Here is an 8191-nt window from a genome sequence, read left to right as displayed (position 1 = left end):
ACTTCTCACCGCAGCCAGAGAGCAGCAAGGCAGCAGGGCAACAGCAAGGCAGCAGTCCTTCACAGAAAGCAGACAGGTGAGTCCTTTGGGCAGCCAGGCAGTTCTTCTTGGCGGTATGCAAGTTCTAGTTCAGGTTCTCTTCTCCAGGAAGTGTCTAAGTTGGTAGGGGCAGAGGCCCTGTTTAAATACTGAAATATGCCTTTGAAGTGGGTGAGACTTCAAAAAGTGGCTTAGAAGTGCACAAGGTCCCCTATCAGTTCAATCCTGTCTGCCAGGGTCCCAGTAGGGGGTGTGGCAGTCCTTTGTGTGAGGGAAGGCTACTGTCCTTTGACATGCAAGTATCGGGCCCTCCACCCTCCCAGCCCAGGAAGACCTATTCAAAATGCATATGTATGCAAGTGAGGCTGAGTATCCTGTGTTTGGGGTGTGTCTGAGTAAATGCACAAGAGAGCTGTCAACTAAACCCAGCCTGACGTGGATTGTAAGGCACATAAGGATTTAAGTGCAGAGAAATGCTCACTTTCTAAACGTGGCATTTCTAAAATAGTGATATTAAATCCAACTTCACCAGTCAGCAGGATTTTGTATCACCATTCTGGCCATACTAAATATGACCTTCCTACTCATTTCAGATCAGCAGCTACCACTCAAACAATATATGAGGGCAGCCCCAATGTTGGCCTATGAAGGGAGCAGGCCTCACTGCAGTGTAAAAATGGATTTAGGAGTTTTACTCTACTACGACATGTAAACTACACAGGTACATGTCCTGCCTTTTGCCTACACAGCAACCTGCCCTATGGATTACCTAGGACATACCTTAGGGGTGACTTATATGTAGAAAAAGGGGAGTTTTAGGCTTGGCAAGTACTTTTAAATGCCAAGTCGAACTGGCAGTGAAACTGCACAAACAGGCCTTGCAATGGCAGGCCTGAGACAAGGTTAAGGAGCTACTTAAGTGGGTGGCACAATCAGTGCTGCAGGCCAACTAGAAGCATTTAATCTACAGGCCCTGGGCACATATAGTGCACTTTACCAGGGACTTATAAGTAAATTAAATAATCCAATTGGGTATGATCCAATGTTACCATGTTTAAAGAGAGAGAGCATATGCACTTTAGCACTGGTTAGCAGTGGTAAAGTGCACAGAGTCTTAAAACCAGCAAAAACAGTATCTAAAAAGTGGAGGGAGACAGGCAAAAAGTTAGGGGTGACCACCCTAAGGCTGTCAGGTCTAGCAGTTTCTTATCCCGCTTTTCCTCATAATAAGAAGCTATGTATGGTTCAGTGTTTAAAAGCATAGGAAGATTGTGTTTGTTAGCATCAAGAGATGTAACAGGTCAATTGCTTATTTCTCTACAGAAGGTTTTCCACCTGGTCTCCTCTACGACCTTGGCCTGCTGGGTTAAATGGTTGCTTGGGGAACTGGTATAGATCTGTACGTGGGGCCATCGCATCCAAGGCTTATTCTGTGAGCACACGATTGGAGGATATTGGAGGATATTATGGTCGAAGCGGATAGGGCCTCTGATTCTATTTTCAAAGTATTTTATCACAAGCCAGTAGTAGATGTGGCAACAAGGGTGGCGGATCAACTTTAAACTAGCATAATCTGAAGCGTCCGGTCCTGTCATAGAATAAAAAATGTTCTAGCTATTGTGTGAAGAATTTTAGAATCTGTTAAGGACACGGAGGCGAGGATTATCCTATCCACACAAAGTCATATGCATTTTCATATGGTTTCTTTACATTGTTTCGCATTGTATCAAAACGTTTGATGTTATATTGTATTTCTATGGCCAGCCTGATGAATGTATGTTGGTGGTTTCGAAGTTACTCCTGCAATTTCTCTGTTCGGCTAGGTGCTGACAGCAAGGCTTCCTGAATCCAGTTGAATTAAAGAATTTGTCCCTGTTTCAAGAGTTCCTTATCCAGCGATGTGGTTCGTCTTACAGGAGGGCGTGTTGGTGTCCGAGAGAGTTTGGACTTCTGTTCTGGTTGGATTTTGTTATGGTTTGCAAAGAAAGAGGAAGGAGGATAGTGTCAGAGGCATATATACAGCAGAGATGCTATATGATTGGACAAAATAGGGGGTGCCTTAATATCTTGGGATATGTAGTTTAAAGTTTTTATGATATGTGATTGGCTGCTGTTTGTTACGTCTTAATAGTGTCCTTAATAGAATCTAAAATTCTTGATGCAATTTTTTTTTATTGTTTTAAATGTCGCTTTCCTTTAAATTATTTTTAATGTGGGTATTGTGTGAGAGTCTTTTACACGCATTTTGCAGAGAAATGTGTTTATGTTTCATGCAACAGTCAGAAAAAAAGTTTCTTTTAGATCAAAGCAGGACCCCAGATATGAGAAGGGGGCGGGAGTCACAGAGATTATTTGCAGCAATGTTAGTGAGCTGCTGCTGGGCTACAATATTGAAAACAGACTTCACTGTCCCTAAACAGTAGATGTAAAACACCGCTGGTGTTTGGGGGAGTGTGCACTGTCAGTCACCTGGCCAAACAAGGCATGAAAGAGCTGAAATTGGATCAGAACTTGAAAGCTCTTCCGAACAGGGGCCCCCAAAATACGTTCGGCCCTGAGCCCCACAATCCCTAGGATGTCCCTGGTCGTGCCGCTGCTGCTGCCAGGGTTATAAAGGGGTTCCCTTCTCCCCTTCATCTTCAGTAGCCGCTTATATGCGCCTCCTCTCAGAAATGCTCTTTTCATTCGTGCCTTCCATCACAAAACTTCTCCAAACTTTGGATGGGTGAAAACAGAAGAGCTGCTTTAAATTGTGCTGAAGTCTCATTACATTTTAACATATTGCAGGACTGCTGTATAATTAACAAGATCCCTGCCCTGCTGCTCAGAGAGCTGTTAATGTTTTGAAAAACCCGCGGGGGGTCCCAAGTTTCCTGTGTAGTTCTGCCAATCGTGTGATTCTGGGCCAAGCCCATCCTGTTCCCATTAAGACTCCAAACGCTGAGCGTGCACTTCAGAGACAGCCGGGCTCAGCCTAGACACGATATAAACACTGAGCGCACCCTTCAAAGGAAGTGTCTCAGCGTCCTAGGGAACCCTGTGACTAGCAGGAGGATCACCCCTTCTTAGTCCCTTGTCTATGTCTAAGTTTAAAGAGAGACGAGCATATATTAACGAAAAGAAAGAACCACATTCTCAAAACTACCAAGTTTCCTAGGTCCATGCGTGATGTGCTGCTCCAGTCCAGGTATTTTTCTTTGAATTGTGGGACTTGTAGTCCCGTGCATAATACAATAAACATGACTACAAGTGAGTGGCATAACGAAACTTGAGAGGGACCCCTGCACAGTACATGGAGGGGCCCCCTCTCCGGACTCACTCAGGAGGTCTCGGCAGGAGTACTGTGCTGAGGGGGGTCCCCTGGAGCTCGGTGGCCCCAGCAATACAGGGGCTGTGGGGGCCTTTGTTACGTCACTGCTACCAGACCCAGAAATCAAAGAAGAAAATCTGACTGGAGCAGCTCATCACATGTGGACCTCTGAAGCTTGGCAGTGCTGATTATATAAAATGTGATTTATGGTTTTTATTTCATTGTTAGCATTTATTGGCTTTTTGTGTGTTTTTAAAATGCCATGCATTCTCTTTTATGGTCAAATCGTGGCCGAATTAAGATCTTTTGAATTGAATTGGTTTGCTTGCTGCAACCCAGAAAATGTACTTGTTCATTGTACCCAATGGCAGTAACATACACGGGTACCCCCAAGATCACTACTGTGAAGACACCCCAGAGCAACGAAGAACATCAATGAAGGAGTCTTGTTGCCAGTCTGGAAGGAGTGGAATGGGGACTAACGCCCCTTTCGCTGACGGATGCCAGCGAATGACTGGTGACATTGTGTTCCACCTCCTTCCATTCTTGGGGCTGGTGATTAGAAATGTTGTATCTGTCTTCAATTCGTACATTCGTGCCTCCCACTTGTTACATTTTTCTGGGATGATATCATGTGCTGTGTTAGCAAGGTGTGACTGAATACTGAAGAAACAAGCATTTGCAATGCAACGGGTCTCGCGTTTGCTTGTGTTAGAGCTAATAGCGTTGTAAACTCCTAACCTGACTTTTCTTGCCACATAAACCATGTACGTAACCGGAAAAAGTGCAATTAACTGTGTAACAAGGTCGATATTATGCAAAGTGCTCGACTTCTGCCAAGCGAGATCGTGCTGCGAAAATAGAGAAAAAGTAGTCCACGAACCGGACGGAAAACAGCGAGCCTCGTATGTTTTCTGTACTTGGTCGATGCGCTCAAGGAGGGCTAACCACTGGAAAAGGCATAACGTATGCGTGCCTTCCGCTAATGAAATCAAGTAGATTCTAACAGGCAAGCCCACGAACCAATGAAAGACACTGACGTGACGTGGACGGGGCTCCGAGCCCTTATTAATTCCTAAAGCGTCTCACTAGCGAAATGCATGCGCAGGCGCAATGGGAAGCAGGTTTGAGCCTAAAAAGAGAAATAGCAAGCATTTACAAAGCCAATACGTTTGACCTATGTGAGACCTATTGGCATTGTCAATGATTTTTAGGCGTGTTGCACAGGAGCAGCACTCGCAGTCATCTGGTCATGCTACTCATGGGTAAATTCACAACTTCAGGTCGACCGCGATGGAGCTTGGGCTGGATAAAGAGACCATGTTAGCCCTGTTGAAAAAATTACCTTCTTAAATTCTGGCATAAAGTGTCCAGTTCGCAGTGGAGGAATCTGCAAGGAGAGCGCGGATGTGTAGTGTAAAAAGCAAGGCTAGTGTCACGGACGATCATCGCTATAAGAAGGAAGATCTGGCCCGGTGTCACAATCGGTCATTGCTAAAGCTCCGCACTGGCAGTCATCTACTCTGTTGTTGCTGTAGGGCGAAGTGCATGTCTCATGTTGCCAGTCGTGTGGTCGCTGTAGTGTGAAGGGCTGGGTTCACCGTACCTTCGCATTGGCACTTGTCGATGGCGGCAGAGTCTCTGTGCGGACAGGCCCATTTGTGGTCACGAAGAGCCAGAGGTGACACCCAACTCAACTTATAAATGTTTGGCAAAAACACAACCACCAGAACCAACTTCAACATATATATGATCAGCATAGAAAAGTCAATGAAAACCAACTGCCTAAAACTCAACTCTGACAAGGCGGAAGTCCTAATGATAGGCAACAGAAGCTCCCCCTACGACTCCACCTGCGGCTGTCAGAGCTTGGCCCCATGCCAACTCATAACAACCATGCAAGAAACCTGGGAAGAGTCTTTGATGACAAACTGACCATGGCAGCACAGGTAAACACAGTCAGCTCCTCCTGCTTATGCATACCATGCATGCTCAAGAGAATCTTCAAGTGAATTCCCAAGAAAACCAAACACACCGTCACGCAAGCCCTTGTCACTAGCAGTCTGAACTATGAGAACAAACTCTATGCCTGATTCTCTAAACATCTACTCTACTGACTTCATACCATCCAGAACGCCACAGCAAGACTCATCCTAGACCTCCCTCGCCTCACCCACACCACAGAGAGCTTCACTGGCTACCAATACACAAACCCTGCCAATTCTAACTCCTCACACACATACAGGGCACTGCACAACATAGGACCTGCATACCTCAACATCTGCCTGCACTTCCACAAACCCAGCAGACTCTTGCACTCTGCCTCCCTCTCCCTCGCACACAAAAGTGGAACTGGAAGTCTATCCTTCTTCCACATTGCACCAAAAACATGTAATACCCTCCCTTTGTGCATAAGTGCCTCTTCCTTGCTTCTTGTTTTCCCCAAGAAGCTGAAGACCTGGCTCCTCAACTACCCTCCCACTTACCTCTCGTCCACACACCCTCCAAACCCCACACCTACACACCTGCTTCTGGGCCTGGATACCCTATTTGGTGACAAGTCATGCTCTACAAATCCAGATAAAATAACAGCACACCAGGTGTGCACTCTGATGCCAGCCAAGGGCCCAAATTCTGGGGATGCACCTCTTAGGGATGATGAACGTACTCTAGCAGAGGCCAGCAGGGCTCAAGCAGGCAAAGTAGCAACACGTCAGCTGTACAGTAGCAGGGGGGCCTGCTGAGCTTATTGCTTGTAGCTAAGAACAGGAGGTTAGCCAACTGACCCTTAGAGGTACTCAGGTTATCCTGGGATGAAGGGAACAGGTCTAGTCTTCCTTCACACCGTGCATTGCAGGCCTCAATCACCAGGGTAGCCCTCTGGTAGCAGCAGGGCAGTCCTCTGAAAAACAAGGCAGTCCTTCTTCTGCAGTCCACAGGTCCAGGTGTGTATTGAAGAAGTGGTTCAGGAGTTCCAATATGGATACCTGGGCCAGCCTCTGAAGGGGCTCCTTTCTTCCACAGGCTCCAAATAGTCTATAGTGACAAAAGATGTTCCTTAGTGAGTGTGCTGGAGGCCGCCCTGTGAAATGTAAGTAAGGCAGGCAATAGCTGCGCTCCTCCCATCCTGACAGGATGGCCCATCCTGCCAACACCTAGCTCCTCTTTGTATCACTGTCTGGGCGATCAGCTGTCAACTATTCACAATCTTGTGACCCACGACAAAGGCGGCAGTCACCAAGGACAAGAGAATGCCAACTTTCTAGTAGTTGTATTTTCAACTTTACCATTAAATAGGATTTTAAATTACAATTCTTTTAACACTAAACATGACATGGCTACTTTTCCCCAACCAACATTTATCACATATTAAGTGTAATAAGATAACCCCATGTTATCCAATGGGAGAGGTAGGCCTCATAGTATTAGCAGTACAAACATTTTGGGAATTGTTCATTACCGGGAAGTGTAAAACCTAAAAAACTAATCTCCTATCTTTTAAATGCAATGCACCCTCCCCTATAGCCTGTTAATGGCCTACCTTAAGGGTGGCATTTATGTACTGAAAAGGGAGTTTTAGGCCCAAAAAAAGGTTTATATTACCAGGTCAAATTGTTAGTTTAAAACTGCTCACAGGCTGCCATAGCAGGTGTGAGACATGTTTTACGGGGCTACGTTAGTGGGTGGCACAATAAGTGCTGCAGGTCTGCTAGTAGCATTTATTTTAGGGGCCCTGAGTACATACAGCACTACTTTACTTGAGATATGTTACTAACTTAAATATGCCAATTGGTGTAAACCAATTTTACCATGTTGAAAGGAGAGACACAACCACTTTAGCACTGGTTAGCAGTGGTAAAGTGCACAGAGTTGTAATGCCAACAAAAACAAAATTCAGAAAACAGGACGGGAGAAGGCAAAACGTTTGGGGGGAAGATCATGCCAGAGGCTGTATGTAATTAAAACTATTGGACTAAGGCTCTAAAAGTGTAGTTTTACGAATGCACACAAACAGTTCTCAAAAACCATTGTAAATTGATAATAAGTGAAGTGGACATGATTTATAGTGCTGGTCTGACATTGGGCATTTGGCCTTGAAGAAGCAGTTTACCAGAACCGTGAAGGATATGTTCACTGGTTTGCTGTTTTTGAACTGTACTTACTTTAAGAAAAACATTCCCTTTGCTTGAATTACACAGAAGAAATCTTCATGTGAACATAACTGAATGTATTATGCACAAATCTTACCACTTAGGATTGTCTTAAGTGGTTAATACAGCTGTTGAGAACAACAAAGGAATGGTTCTAACAGTAAATAATTGTTTTAATATGTAATTATCTTTGAAAACAAATTATGACATCAGTATGATTTTTTTAAAGTTTTTGATTCAATAAATTGATATTTTTGCACTTTTTTTTATTTTGGTGTTGTGATTCGTGTTAGACTGCCCACAATCACGATACCCATTGGTGTGGGTTATTACAGACAAAATCTTGGACTTACTGAACTAGTTTCAGGGGAGCACAGCTTGCAGGGTAGAGTTGATGGTTTGTTGAAGAATGGCCATAATATCATTCCAATAGGACTTACTTTGTTGATTTATTTGATTTTTTCGTTGGTTCCGCACCACAGACTGAAAGTCTGCCTTCTCTTCTCACTAAGGGAACGAGGTATATGTATCCCGCATATTTCCCTGTTCTGTGCACAGGCCATGGTAGACTAGGCATGTGTGTGCCTGGTTCAGATAAACAAACTCTCAATGAGTTGAGATGCCTTCTTTATGCCCCCCCTACTCGGCTGAATCGGTTTGGAAGGTCTGCTTGTGGCCTGCAGGATGCCAT

This window comes from Pleurodeles waltl, chromosome 7 (assembly GCF_031143425.1).
Source record: "Pleurodeles waltl isolate 20211129_DDA chromosome 7, aPleWal1.hap1.20221129, whole genome shotgun sequence".
NCBI classification, from domain to species: domain Eukaryota; kingdom Metazoa; phylum Chordata; class Amphibia; order Caudata; family Salamandridae; genus Pleurodeles; species Pleurodeles waltl.
Note: the sequence above shows the minus strand (reverse complement) of the source record.